Source organism: Vicia villosa, linkage group LG3 (genome assembly GCF_029867415.1).
Source record: "Vicia villosa cultivar HV-30 ecotype Madison, WI linkage group LG3, Vvil1.0, whole genome shotgun sequence".
Classification (NCBI taxonomy): Eukaryota; Viridiplantae; Streptophyta; class Magnoliopsida; order Fabales; family Fabaceae; genus Vicia; species Vicia villosa.
The window spans coordinates 84,494,547-84,510,423 of record NC_081182.1 but is presented as its reverse complement, the minus strand read 5'-3'; the positions used below and the strand labels follow the sequence as shown (position 1 = coordinate 84,510,423).

The following is a 15,877-nucleotide window of genomic DNA, read 5'->3' as shown; positions in this document are numbered from 1 at the left end:
CTTGGAAAACATATCCTTTATTGTCGAATTCACCAAGAGAAATCAAATTTCTCTTATAGTCAGGAACATACCTAACTTCAGTCAACAACCTTATTGACTCATCATGGAGCTTGAATCTCATAGATCTAATACCTGCAATCTTGCAAGCTTTGTTGTTTCCTAGAAATACATATCCACCATCTTGATCACATAATTCCTCTAACAAGTCTTTATTTGGAGTCATGTGCCATGTGCAACCTGAATCCATAATCCACTCCTTACTTGAGTCACTGCTTGAAACCACGAGAACATCAGATGATTTAAAATCATCTTGAACAATGGTTGCGTTGTCATTATCCTTACCTCCACGATCTTCCAAGCGTTTAGGACACACCTTTCTTGTGTGACCCTCCTTCTTACAATGATAGCATCGAATATCAGATGCTTTGCCACTGTAAGACTTCTGCTGACGTTTTCCCTTCTTCTTGTCGAACTTACCATCCTTTCACAAAATTTTTCCCTTAATGGCCAAATCTTCACCAACAGTTGAAGGTTTATGCTCCTTTTGTTCGTTCAAGTCCTTAGAATATAGGGCTGATTGAAATTTTTCAAAGGTCAGGGACTCCCTTCCATACAAGAGAGTTTATTTGAATTGTGCATGTGATCGAGGCAAAGTGCACAACAGTAATAGTGATTGATCTTCATCATCGATCTTCACATAATATTTCAAGATTAAGAATCCGCTTGTTGAACGTAGATATCCAACTTCTCAACTAACACTTTGTCTTCAATCATCTTGAATGAATACAAAGCTTGCCTCAGGTAGAGTCGATTTACCAGTGATTTAGTCATGTACAAGCTTTCATGTTTCACCCATAACCCTGATGCCTTCGTCTCCTTTGATACCTCTCGAAAAACCTTATCACCAAGGCTCAACAAAATTGCGTTGTGGGCTTTCTCTAACATGGTCATCTTTTATTTTTTCGTTAATGCAGCGTCCATGGCCACCACTCCCTTCAACGCTTCCAAACAACCCTGCTGGACCAGTAGGGCTTTCAGCTTCAAGCGCCACAGACCAAAATCGTTCACTCTGATTATTTTTTCAATCTCATACTTTGTTGAAGGCATCTTCTCCACGCTCTCCGCACCAATTTGTTGTGAAAAATGATGCCAAGAATAGAGTATAATAGGGAACACAATAGGAAATCAAGAAAAACATCAAGGAATAGGTTTATAACTGTTATTCTTTACTTTCTCTTTAATCAAGATTACAAGTGTTACAAGAATAACAAATAACCCACTCACCTTAAATTAAGATTTGCAATATGCAATGATGAGATACTATTATGCTATTTATAATAAACCTAACAATATAAACGAATGAGCCTTTTCACAAATACCCATTACAAGCCAACTTAGGGTACAAACTAACTTAAACAATTGGACATAACAAACAGGACAAATTCAAAATATTAACAACCCTAGCATTTTGACACCAACATACTAAAACACACTTCGACTATAGTATGTAGGTCTTCAACACATTCTCTGTCGAACAAGAAATAACTCTTCGACCTACTAGAATTCGATCCAAATCTCACATGAACTAATAAAAAAAATATTATAAAAATATGTCTAACCAATTCAGAATATTCAATTAAAAAATCAAAAGTTTAAACTTGTTACACTCTATTTATTCACTTCTAAAATGTAAAATATTGATCCTTAAATTATTAAAAAAAAAAGATTGTTTAATTTAAACATTTCAAAAGAGAAAATGTTGTATTATGGTTAAGAATGAGATTACAATTATATGGGATAGGTGGTTGGGAGGGTAGATTCAATTGAAGACCACGTTATTTTTTATGAGTGTGTGGGACTATTAGTTTAGTGAGCAAGAAGATGCAGTGAAGCTAGTGTGTGGAATTTATTATAAGACAGAAATTGCTTTGATAGTACTAAATGTGTGAATAGTAACATATGATTATTGTATAGTTGACCTTGTTAGTTTATTTGTTGTTTTATGCCACCATCTGCATGTTGCATTATAACAACAAAAGATTCACTTGATTGCATTATGGTTCTCTATCCATGAACGAGGGGTTGATGGTGAGAACAAATAAAAGAATATAATACATGTTCATATACGACGTTCATATGAAAATTATTTTAAAAACTATATTTATTAATTTTAAACTAGTTTAAAATAAATATAGTACATTTGGTCAAAAGGAATTTTTGGTTTTATATTATTTTAATATTTAAATTGGATTTTCACACTTAACAGTCCCACCATGTATCACATGCTTCACATAAATAGGCTTTTGTTAACGACTAATTCTTGTGGATATTCATGAATAGTTCAATCATTCATGAATATTAATACATGAGTCATTCAATTATTTTATAATACACATAAGTATAATCTTTTTAAGTCATTTCAATTAATATTTATATAATGACATTTAATTACTTTACGTATTATAACATGCAACATTTCACTTATTTATTTTTAGAAATGAATTCTAGTTTTTAGAATATTAGACCAAAAAAAATATATGTTACTTATTTATCTCTCGTACTCTTGTTTAATTCAATTCTCCTTGTTAATCAAAAGTTTTTTTCTCTATTTTGAATAAAAAATAGTAAAAGCATATATATATATATATATATATATATATATATATATATATATATATATATATATATATATATATATATATATATATATATATATATATATATATATATATATATATAATGTATTAAGTAGGAGAGTTTTTAAATAAGAGATAAGAGGATTCAATGCTAACCAATTGGATTAATCAAGAGAGAAATAATAGTTATATTAATATTTTAATAAATAATTTAATTTCTCTCTCTTTATTAATCCAATGGTTAGGATTGAATCCTATTATCCCGTATTTAAAAATTTTTCTTACTTAATACATTCCATATATATATATATATATATATATATATATATATATATATATATATATATATATATATATATATATATATGAGGGATATTCTTACTCAAGAGTAAGTTATCAAGACTTACTCCTCATCATGACCATTGATTCTTTTAAATCTAATGGTTAAAATTAAATTAGTAATTAAATATGGAGAGAGAAAAATAATACTCATTAATTTTAACCATTAGATTGAGAAGAATCAATAGTCATGATGAGGAGCAGTGGCGGAACTAGACCCTAAAGTTTGGGGTGGCCACAAAATTAAAATATAATATATTAAATATTCATACCATATTGTATATAAAATATCTAAATTGTCATAAACACAAAATTTAACATGAAAAGATAAAAAACTATTACTTAAAAATACCTTATAATTATGCTCTACGGTTTTTGAGTAGCTTGAAATCATCAATAATAGTCTCAGAATCAATATTTGCAGCAATTTCTCTTTCAATGTTAACTGTCATGCTATCTCCTAGAAAACCAGCTTCCATTTTGCTTCACAATCTTGTCTTGATAATTTTCATTGTCGAGAAAGATCTTTCAATGGTGGGTGTAGATACCGGGAGAGTCATGACAAGGCGAAGAGTCTATCAATCTAATAATAATTTTCATTCTTTCCCGTTGCAACCAAAGATGAACATAAGTCTTGAATAGTTAATAAATTATTCAAACTCGATGCTTGGTGAGCGTCAATAATAAAATATCGAAGTTGAAATTGCAAATTAATCCTCTCTTGCTCATTGAAGTCCATAGGATAATATTTTTCAACTAGAGTACAAATAGTATCAAAGTTAAAAGCCTTGTAATTATCCTTCGGAGACAAAGCACAACTTAGAGTTAACAAACCAATCGCTTGCTCACTAAATCTGCTATTCAACTCTTGTAATTGTTTATAAATGGTAGTGAAAAATATTTTAACTCTAAAGTAATGCTCAATGGTTACCTGGTTCTCTTCAAGACGAGAGCGCCCAAATCTTGTTGTTGAGTGAACATCATCAAGCTCAGGAATCTCAATATCATATTTTTCACAAAAAGACTTCACACAAGTAAACAATTTATCCCAACCATCTTCTCTCAATTCTTGAGTAAGAGTTTTTGTTGAACAAACCAAATTCATAGCATTAACTACATCCTGAAATTGTTGTTGTAAGGCTTGGCAAAGCATATTTGTGACACCCATAATTTCTTTCATCAGATGCAATATGAATATAAAATCAAATGATTTCAAGTAATTGTAAGCACTATCAACATCTCCACGTGAAGCATAGCTTAATCCTTCCTTTGTAATTTTTTTTTAAAACAATACATGTTGCTTCATACATAGTTATCAAGCTACTAATAGAAGAGATGTGTGATCCCCAACGAGTATCTCCAACCCGTCTCAAAGTACCAATTTGATTTTCACCTTTACCAGTTACAATTTCACCAATCTATAACAAATGTTCAATTTCATCTAATTGGGAAGCTTGTAACTCATCATGTCGCTTTGTAGAAGAACAAACAACATTCACAATAAGAGTTAGTTTATCAAAGAATTGATGAATTGGTTTAACTTCCCTTGATGCAGTAATCAGAACAAGTTACAATCGATGAGCAAAACAATGAACATAATATGCATAAGGACAACCCTTCATAAATAGTGCTTGTAAACCATTCCATTCTCCTCTCATATTGCTAGCACCATCATACCCTTGACCACGAATGTTAGAGACATCAAGGTTGTGTAGAGAAAGTATATCACATACCTTTTGCTTAAGAGTTAAAGATGCAGTGTCATTAACACGTGCAAGGCCAAAAAATCTCTCTTGTATTAAACCTTCTTTATCAACAAATCTCAAAACAAGAGACATTTTCTCTTTTTTAGATTTATCACGAGCTTCATCTACAACTATACAAAATTTGGAATCGCCAATTTCTTCACGAATATGCTTTTTCACCCTACTTGAAAGAATATGCAAGATCTCTTTTTGAATTTTATGTGAAGTATACTTGCTATTAGATGGAGCATTTTCCAACACAACTTTTGTAACTTCATCATTATAACATGCCAAGAGTTTTACCAATTGAAGAAAATTACCTTGGTTTAATGATTCCTTACTTTCATCATGACCTCTAAAAGCACAAGCTTGAAAAGTTAACCAACGAACTGTGTCAATTGAAGTCTTGATACATAGCCGATTCTTCATAATTTCAGTCAAACTTTGAGCTTGAAAAATGTTCCTAATGTGTCCATTTTGATTCAACAAGTCTTGACAAGCTTTCATAGCATTGTTGTGTGGTGAACAAGGATCATTCCCTATGTGTTTAAGAAATGCACAATGCTTTCCATTTCTAACTTTCTTCCAACCTCTAAAACCTGTAGAAATAAAGACATCTGAACCTGGACGCCCACTTGGTCTTTTTCTATAAAGATAACACGGTAAGCAATAAACAACATCTTCTGTAGGTGAATATTCTAACCATGAAGGAAAAAGGCTAAACCAAGTGTATTGAAATCTTCTTTGATGATCTTCGTTACCGGACAATGGATATTGCTCTAAATGCATTTGATATGGACCCTATTTCAAATAAGCTCTTCGTATTTCATCCATTTGATTTAATGGGTATTTACACATTGGAGGACGTTTTCCAGGATCATGTTCTAAAGAATTCTCAATGTCATCTGGACAAACTCTATTAGCATTTTCTTCAATTCTTGGATTCTCAAGAACTCTTTGAGGTTCAGAAATAGATGTCAAATTTTCGTCATCTCTTTCTTTCCTCTTGAATAAAGAATCAATTTTTCTACTCTTCATTATTACTTTTATGCTACAAAATCAATTGAATAAATCTCAAAAATTTCAGCACAACATAACAAAATCCCAAAACAACACAACTTACAATTCACAAAAATTAAATCCCTAAATTCAGAATTCAATCCCTAAATTTTCAATTCAATCCGACATGATATTCTTTAAATTTACACAATATTATCAATTTGATTTTTTTCATCAATTTGTGAAATGGAAGAAAAACCCTATTATTCTATTCTATGAAACATAAACTATATGTTGTAGATAAATAAACAAAAGGAAGAGAAATTATTTACCCCAAAATAATACACTGTTTATAGAGCAGTTAGCGGAAGCCGACAGGTGGTATGGATGGTGGTGGACCGTGAATAGTAGAGTTGAGAAGTGAGAAATGAGAGGAGTTGAGGCACTGAGAGTGAGAGTATTATTTCAATGTTTTAAGAAATAAACTAATAATGGAAGTGAAAAGCATTGTTAAGTTTATATAATATATATGGCATTTTAGTAATTATTATGTTAAGTCAAGGGTAAATGTGTATTTTCACTATATGAAAAAAAATTTAAAAAAATTGGGGTGGCTGTGACACCCCCTCGTCCCTACAATGGTCCGTCCCTGATGAGGAGTAAGTCTTGATAACTTAGTCTTGGAGTAAGAATATCCCTCCTCATATATATATATATATATATATATATATATATATATATATATATATATATATATATATATATATATATATATATATATATATATATATATATGTGTATAAGTAATAATTAATTTTCACTTGGTATGAATTCCAAAAGTAATAAAAAAAAATAGGCTAGATGCATCATACCATTCTTTATGTTTTGCATTAATTAATACTGTGCACAAGCATTATAATGAGAAATAGTGCAAAAGATTATTATATGTTATAATAGTTTCATAAGTATTTCAATGTAGAACAAAAGATAGGTGATCGACAGATGAAAGTCGTCGTGAAAGATCTCTAATTCGCATGTAAGAGTCTCTGGTAGGTGGAGAAAAGGGTGTACACTCAAGGTTAAAATATCAACTCCTAAGTCACTGAGGTCAGAGAGGTGTGACTTGCAAGAGAGAATGAAGCGTACCTTATTGTGTTGCACAATCACAGTTTTATATGGGAGACGGTTAAATTGCCTATGATGAGCACGGGATGGAATGCACTATGTCGTGGAATGCGCTTGTTCGTCATCTTTAAGCCGGCGAAACTCTAAATCGGCCTTTGATTTCTAAAAAGATAACTTTAAGAGTGTACATGTCTACATGAATGAGTTAAAGACTTGTGTTTATATTAAAGACTTTATATGCCAACACAACTGAGAACTAAGGGATAGTGAGGTTAGATGGTGTATAAAGTCTCAATCACGCTCCATCACTTATGGTCATACTTTTATACATGTTGACATTGATAAGGAAATGGTACCAAAAGGACAAAAAGGCTCTTGAGCTCTTCATTGATGCAAATCAGTGCGCTTGGGTGGAACGAGATATCTTGCGCATAATGCCCATCCTCAATTAGGCATGTGGGATAAAGGATTCCTACTAGGATGTTGGTATGTGCTTTTTCTTAGCGGTTTTCGATGTAGATCCCAATAAGATATTATGCAATTATTTTGATGGGTGCGAGTTTCCCCTTAAAGAATTCCTATTGTCTAGAATGGGGTTAAGGCTTAATTATAACGACTTTGAAGTTGGGGGTAACGAACCACTTGAGAATCGCCCTATCGCAACTACACTTAGTAAGTTGGCCTTATGTCAAGGTCTTCCAGTATTGGTTGTTGGGGAAGAATATGGGTGAGAAAGGTCCATAAGGGAAGGGGGTTTAATAGAACTTATCCTTAAAAATTTATTTCAAAAATATTTTTTTTTAAAGTTAGAGTTTTCATAAAATTGGGCAACGTAATTTTTTATGTGTATGCATTGGATTGATATCGAGAGTTACTCGATGTTTAGATAATAAAATGAAATATGAAATTATGAAACATTTAGCTATATTTGAGGAGTTGGGGCAAGGATTAAGGAGGTACACACGTGACAGTGCTAATACACCCTTGCAACATGGATGAGTGATCAACGGAACCAGTCTTGGAGAGAAGAGACTCATGTCGAGGCCAAGAGTGTGGTTTCATTAGTAAATATGCTAGTTGGTGACTGGAAAGTACAAGAGACACTTTAAGTTCACCTTTTGCAATGATGTCACGAAAAAAGTGATAGTCAATAGCTAAGTTCATCATTCATGAGTGGAACTCTAGATTTGGACAAAGATATGTTGCACAAATATTATCTGAAAACATGTTTAACGGATGAGTAATATTGTTCTCAAGTTCCAATAGGAGCTGTTGTAACCACAGAAGTTCAAATGCAGTGGTTCGTATTGTGTGATGTTTAACCTCTATTAAGAATCTCACAATTGTGGGTTGTTTCTTGCAGGACCAAGAAATGACATTGATTATGAGAAAATTGACTCAAGCACCCTTGGAATTTCGATCAACGACGTCAGCACCCCAATTTGGATCAAAAAAGGCATTGAGTTCAAGATTCCTTATTGCGGCTAGATAAGGACCATGTGTGATAGTATGCTTGTGATATCACATAATACGTTTAAGAGTTTTCATTTGAATTATCGAGGATTCTTTCAGGTATTGGGATAACTTATTGACAAAAAATTCCCTATTCGGCCTAGTGATAGATAAATAATGCAAAGATCCAAAAGTGCTGAAAAAATAAGTAGTGTAACATGAAGGTGTATCATCATGGTTGCCAAGGGAGCATGTAGTAGAATTTGGAGTTCCTACTGGCTTGGCATCAATCATATTTCCTTTTTGCAATATGTATCGAATATAATGATGTTGAGACATGAAAATTCTATTGGTTATGGGAATGAGTTCCAAAATAAGAAAATGAAATGGCCAAGATATTTTAGAGAAGATTTTGTAGCAAGATCAACCTTGACTTATTTAAGAAGTTGACATTGTTTCTTGTAAGAAGTAGATCATCAATGTATACTAAGAAATAATAAGTGATATTATCATGATTATAGATAAAGAGAGATGTATCTATTTAAGAAGATGTATCTAAAGAGAGATGTATTTAATTCATTGTACCAAGCTCGAGGAGCTAGTTTTAGATTATATAATACTTTATGGAGCTTGCATACATGATCAGAAACTGTAGGATATGTTATTTCTTTAAATTATGATTGGAATGAATTTAGGTAAAACTAACTTGACAGCAACATGTCGAAAAAGATGTTATCAACTTGCAGACTCAACATGTCGAATTAGATGGCCTAACCAGAAGTATAGGACACATGGTCTGTCACAGTTTATAGTTTGGATGTAGTTGTCCATTTACAGACTATTGAATATTCTATGAATATTAATAGATCCTATGTGGCGTCCAAGACATATTTCAAACACATATGGAGAAACATGTTGAGAAAGATGTCCTATGCAGAAGCCATTAGACGTCGTGGTTGTTATGGACTAGGCTGCTGGATCAGTTCAAGAATTCAACAAATGAAAAATATTCTGGGAATATTATGCAGTCCTATGTGGCATGAATAGATAGGTCTGGAAAAATCAAGATAGAATCAAGAAGAATATTCACTTTCTAATTATGGAGATAATTTAGGAAGATTTGATTAAAGATATATTTTTATGCAGAATCTTATGCAGATTTGTAACAACTAAAATGATGTGATTTTGAAGCCCAAATGTAGTTGGGAAAAGGTTATAAATAGAAACATTATAACCTATAAAAGCCATAGGTCCAAGATGTAGAAATACTAGGGCGTTTTCGTTTGTACCACTCTCTAGGAGAGTTGGTTTGTATGATCCACTCGGGTTGTGAGTTGGACTTTGTTATAGAGTTTTAAGTCTTTGTTATTGTTCTCCTCGAAGATTTGAAGCAAGAGTGAGTATTGTTCTTGAACAAAGCCTTTAAGCAAGATCAAGTATTTGTTGATTAAGGGAGTCTTAATCGTGTATTGTTTGTAATTGACAATTGTGGTCAAGGACCGTCAATATCAGTAACATGCGTCGTTTGTGTGAGACATCTTTGCGGTGATTGGAAGTGATAGGGGTTTCTCTTATCTAGAAAGTTCTTAGGTAGAAGTTGCACTGGGTAGGGATTAAGTGAGAAATTGTAAATCGGAGGTTGTTTAGTTTCGAATTGATACTGCTAATAGTAGACTTCCTTTCTGGCTTGGTAGCCTCCAGAGTTGATGTTGTTGTACATCAATTTGGGTTAATAATTCTGTGTGTTCAATTACTTTCCAGCATTATTGTTAATTCATGATTGTTTGTCTGTTGAATGTTGTGTCAGATCAGATGTCCCAAGAAATTATAGGACATCTTGAGTCTGAATGCCAAACTTTCAATTGGTATTAGAGCAGGCATCTTGTTCTGTATCTAGGTAAGACTCAGGGAAGATATATTTCCTGGCTCAAAGGTCAAGGAAGAAGGACTTAATGATCAAATTCATGAAGAACAGGGAATACATGATAGTGTATGATAGAGGAAAGTATGTGAAACTCTATTGCTACAAGAAGGAGAGAATTTTCTCCATGGTGTAGCCTTGTGTATCTGCGGGGACATATGTCTCATACAAGATGTCAAGACATGTCTGAGAAAAAATGGGAGAATTTACTTTTCTCCATAACAAGGTGGTTGGTTCTTGTGTGGAGGACATTGCCTTAACAAACCAATTTTTGAATCAAGGTCAACAAGACTGGATTACCTAAGTGAAGAAGATGATAAGGTACACCTAAGAGTCTCTGAAAAACTTGTGTTCTTGAATAAGTTTCTCTGCCTACTTTGGAGGACTCTGGGTAAGAAGAGATCATACGGTTGGTCTCAGTTTTCCAACCAAGGTAAAGAAGCTTCTGGTTCCTGTAGAAGGTTTGAAGATTGTTAGATCATGCAAGGATGTCAAGTATAATGTTGTAACATTCATCTGACTGGGTGAAAGTATTGTGTCTCTCAATACTGATGTGTACAGATTCCACTAGTCCTACATAGTTTGTTCTTCTGCACCTCTAGTTGTGAAATCTTTGTCGTGTGACTTGTTTCCCACAAGGATGAGAAATTGGAGAAGAGATAATCAATGGTAATCATATGCACCTTCATGGCTATTCCTATCTTTGAGTAAACTAGAAGAATGAACCTGTCTGTGTAATTGTTGAAAAACTTGAAGGTGATTACGAAATATTACAAGCAAAATGTTATATGGAATGTCATGACATCAACTCATGACATCGCGCCTGCAGAACTGGAATGAAGATTTAGTCTGATACTCAACATATACAGAATATTCTATGGAATATTATGTAATCCTATGTGGCGCAGAATTAAAGGTCAATAGAATCAAGTCAGAATATTGAAGAATCAAATCAGAATATTGAAGATTCAGCAGTTTCTAATTTAGGAGATAAATTAGGAAACTTGTGATTGAAGACCTTTCTTTTAGCAGAAGATATCTGCAGATTTGTAAAAGCTAGTAGAGCTGCGATTTGTAGGCCCAAGTCCAATTGGGAATAGGTTATAAATAAAATCTTTGTAACCTAGTTTGTATATAGAAAACCGAGTTTAGAAAAGATGTAGTCATTAGGGTTTCTATAGGTAGACCACCCAGGTTGTGGGATGGCTGCCATGTCCTTCTCGAAACCTGTAGGCAAGAGAAGTTATTGTTCTCACTCGAAACCTGTAGGTAAGAGTTGAGTGTTATGTTCTTGATTGAAGTTGTGAAGCAAGATCAAGTTAGTGTTTATTGTTAATTGTTTAAATAGTTGTTGCAGGGTTGTAACAGTTAGGTATCACTAGGGAGTGAGCAAAGGTTCTCTTGTCTTAGATGTAGTTCTAAGATAAAGGTTGCATTGGGTAGTGACTAGGTAAACCAGAGGTTTTTTATCTGTATTTCAGATGTTGTTTACATAAAATAGTACTACTGATAGTGAAATCTTCCTCCTGGCTTGGTAGTCCCTAGAGTAGGTAGTTAAACCGAACTGGGTTAACAATTCACTGTGTTATTTATCTTCTGCATTGTATTGTCTGTTCAGTCTTAGATGTTGTAACATTGTGTATAACATCAGGTTCAGGTTTGACAGCTTTTCCACTTACAGAACCAATGAAGTTTACAATTTGTCTATGTTGACTGAACAAACATGATCCCAGTTCTCTCGGAGTTATCAAAAATTGGGGATCGTTCTGTTCTACCTTTGCTGAGCTGATAACAGATCAGATGTCGTGACATCATGAGTTACATCCTGAGTCTGTCATACCAGAATTTTAATTGGTATCAGAGCAGGCTTCCTGTCTGTTTCTGGATGAGATCCATGGGGGATACTTTCTGGTTGTGCTGAAGATTGTTTGAACAAGGAGTGTTCATATTGTATGGTCCCTTGAAGTGGAAGATAGACCTATATGTGGAGGATTAGACCAACCTGACCAGAGTTGTTGATGCTTGGACAAATAAAGCTAAATCCAAAGGCTTCATGCGGGAGTGAAGAATTTTAATTGAACTAATTAGCCTGCATCTATGTACAGAGAAGAAACGTATCAAAACCTTCATGCGGGAGTGAAGATGTTGATAAGATATCCTCTGTGACTATGTGATTCTATCAGGCCAGGAATTTGGTTAGGTCTAGTCTGGTGCTTGGTGCAGAAGCAAGCATTGTGTAGGGTTGAGTTACATTCAATCCTTGGATGTCATGCTTACAATCGGTTCATGGAGTAAGCATTGTGTAAGTTCTATTGATATATGACTATTTTCCGCTGCATAGCTTCTGGTGCAATCCCTATTGTAAAAAAAGATTCTAGAGTTATTTATATACAACAGAATGTATGCCAGAACCTTACAGCTATAATTAAAGTGTCAAAGATACTTGAGTAATCTCTCAAGTCCAGTCATAATGGCATGGTTTATTAGAGTTGATGAATGTTAACTGATCAATGATATTCGTAATCATCTGCAAGTTTGAACCTTGAAGAGTTTCAAGGATGAAGTGTTCCTAGATGGAGGAACAGATGTCCTACTGAATGTCGGGACATTAGTACTGGTATGCAGCTACCAGGTGAAGAACAGATGTTTTGGTGCTAAACTAATGTAGTGTGAGAACATTGGTTTGGAACCTACTCCTGGTCTAGAAGAGGAGACATCTGATTATAAGTTGATCAGGACACGTTCAACATGTACTTCTGCTCCAAATATTAATTTATGGGAGTTTAGAAGAAAAAGCTCAGTGCTAAAGAAGACTCATGATGGTATTCCTTTTTTATCCTTTATGTTTAAATCAAGATAAGCTTATATCTGGTATCTTCCTCTGATCAAAGGAACCATATATGTGGATTTGCGTTCATATCCATAGAGCAGTTGTTGGAGCTGAATATTGTGTCTCAACCACAGTGAAATATGGTCACAAATGCTAAATGCTCTAGTTGTTATCCAGAAAGGGTAGTGTTATTTGGAATCCAGGAAGTCAGATGGCTCAGAAGAATCTGACTAATTCAGTGTTATGCTATAACTAAGTTTGCTCCAAAAACCTAAATGACGGAATCTCCTCTATAGGTACAGACTATGGCATCCATCATCTCAAAATCAGAATGAAAGTCTGAAGAAAAGCTTATCGAGATGTTGTCTATTCTATTCCTTGATATGTCTGGATGTTGCTGATAATTACACTCTGTTGTTTTCACCCCAAGTGCTATAAATTAGATGTTAAAGATGTTAACCAAGAACCATGAAGGATGATGTCATGTCAGATGTTACAACATCATCTTAAGATCTTCAGTTTCCTTTTTTTATTTTTTTTGCCAAGAGGAAAATATATAAGTGTGAAGAGGTGTTGAGTCAGAATATTCTAGTGTGAATAGTAAATTCTAACTACATAACTGATAAGTACTTTGACGGGAGACTTAGTACTTATTAGGTTTAGAACCTGGATGCAAGACTGGGAAGAAGAAATCAGTCAAGATGAACTAGTGTGAGTAGTAAATCTTACTAAGTAACTAATAAGTACTTTGACGGGAGACTTAGTACCTATTAGATGAGAAGTCCTTCCAGTTGCGTATTCAAGGACTAGTGTGAACTAAATGTTAGTGTTCACTGTTATCTTCACAAGTTCAGGAAGTATGGCAATGGTACCTGGTGAAGCATACTGATTCTATTAAATATCTTGATGAGAGCTGGATATTTGCAATGTCTGTATGAAGAGAAGACGTATGTGATGAAGGAAAAAGATCTACGTGAAAATACATCATCACTACTGTTGAAGACACCAGAGAGATAAGGTTCAGACTTATCTACTGAAGATTGATTTATGGTTATACAACTATAGTTTCTTCTACTTCAAGTTGTAGAGTGTGGCAATCTGATTCTTGTGTAGCAAGCAAACTCAAGATTCTAAATTTGGAAACTGTGACAAATTCCAAATGAAGGGTGCTTCAAGGACGAACATAAAAGATATCCTAAATTTGTATATCTCAGGGGGGGTAAGAGAGTATGAAGATCAGCAAGGACAATGTTATTCTGCTTCTAATCAAATGGAAAGTCTCTCAAAGACTAAGCTTTAAGCCAGAAGAACAATGTCATACAAGATGTCAGAACACAACTCAAAACATGTTTCATTCTTTGTATTATCTTCTAAAAACTTGTATTGATGGTGTGTATCACTTGTTCTGACTTAGTGCATGTTCCAACCTATGCACAAATTCTCCTGATGCAGTTCTTCGTCAAATAACATCTCTTGATCAAGACATTAGTTAAAATCTAGGTATGTTGTTTAAATTTCCTAGGTTTCTAGAGTCTGTTTCGTTTCATTTTTTTTGGAGTCTCTCATGTTCTTCTTTCGGATATGAGTAAAGTCTAGAGTCTAGGTTATGTTTGTCAAATTGTGACAAGCATAGGGTTTAAGGGTAGTGTTTAGACATTGTTAAGTCTGAGGTCATTCTTTACAATTGGTTTGTAGAGAGTACAGTCTTGTTTCGAGTCATGAACACAAATTGTTTCTTGTGTTCTAAGTCATTCTATAGAGGAATGTTATCTCTATGGATAGTCAGAGTATTTGAGTCATGAACACCGGTTGTCTTGTGTTCTGAGTGAGTCTAGTAGCTGAGTCACCTCTCATGTTCCAGGAGAGGAAGGTGTGTAAGACGTGTCTACTCTCAGGTTGAGGGGGACTGGAGTGTATTTTCTTCCTCGTGAGCATCAGCGAATATTAAGGGGAGAAAGATGAAGAAAAAGTATGTTGTTGCATCATGGAAGGTTTTAAAACAGTATATTTTCTCAGGCAGATGTACTATGTTTGGATGTCCCAAGAGATGTTGGAACATCATCTTCAAAATTTTAAATGTGGTGCTCTGAAGAATGACATCCAGAGATGGCCTTATCAGCTGACTGTGTATATGAAGATTGAAAAAGCAACATTATTGTCTAAAGTGGCAGTTTTGACATAATGTGGATAAGAATGGGCAGATTCTGATCTAGGTGTTAGTGGTATGTTCTAGAAATACATTACTACTATCATGGTGAAGTCTTTATCTGATGCTGATGAATGGTGTCAAGTGATCATCTATAGAAGGAACACTGTTTGTTCATGTCAAGGGAAGATGTGCTGATCAAGATATATCGAGCTTATTTGTATTATCAGATCCCTTAGGAGGGTGTGTAGAACATCTGTGATTAATAGGTGAAAGAGTGCTACAATGAATGTGTTCAACTGGTTGGCTGAACAGAGAGTGAGCTCTTGAAAACATGAAGATGAGTCTTATGTTTCCATTCATTAGTGCAAGTTTTGCTTAAAGAAGCACAGGTTATCTTGGACAGGGAGAGTTATTAGTCCTTTTTGGCGATCATTTTTGGATGGTTTTCTCAAGTTAGTGGAAGAGGTTTGGTCTGTGTGCATGAGTAGTAAGAAGGTGACAATGTCTGACAGGATGTTATGACATGTTTAATGACATAGTATCTGCTGAGTCAAACAGGGGAATTTTTATTGATACTATCTATACGCATCAATGGATGGTGTACAACTTAATTGCTGACTATGCATGCGTTGGGTTTAAAGATAACTCCTTCCAGAATAAAACAGTCAAAAACCGACTTGG

At 34.1% G+C, this 15,877-nt stretch overlaps 1 pseudogene; it reads right to left on the bottom strand.

The window, feature by feature from the left end:
• Positions 1-3,334: 3,334 nt before the first annotated feature.
• Positions 3,335-5,758, bottom strand: LOC131658442 (uncharacterized; annotated as a pseudogene).
• Positions 5,759-15,877: the final 10,119 nt, after the last annotated feature.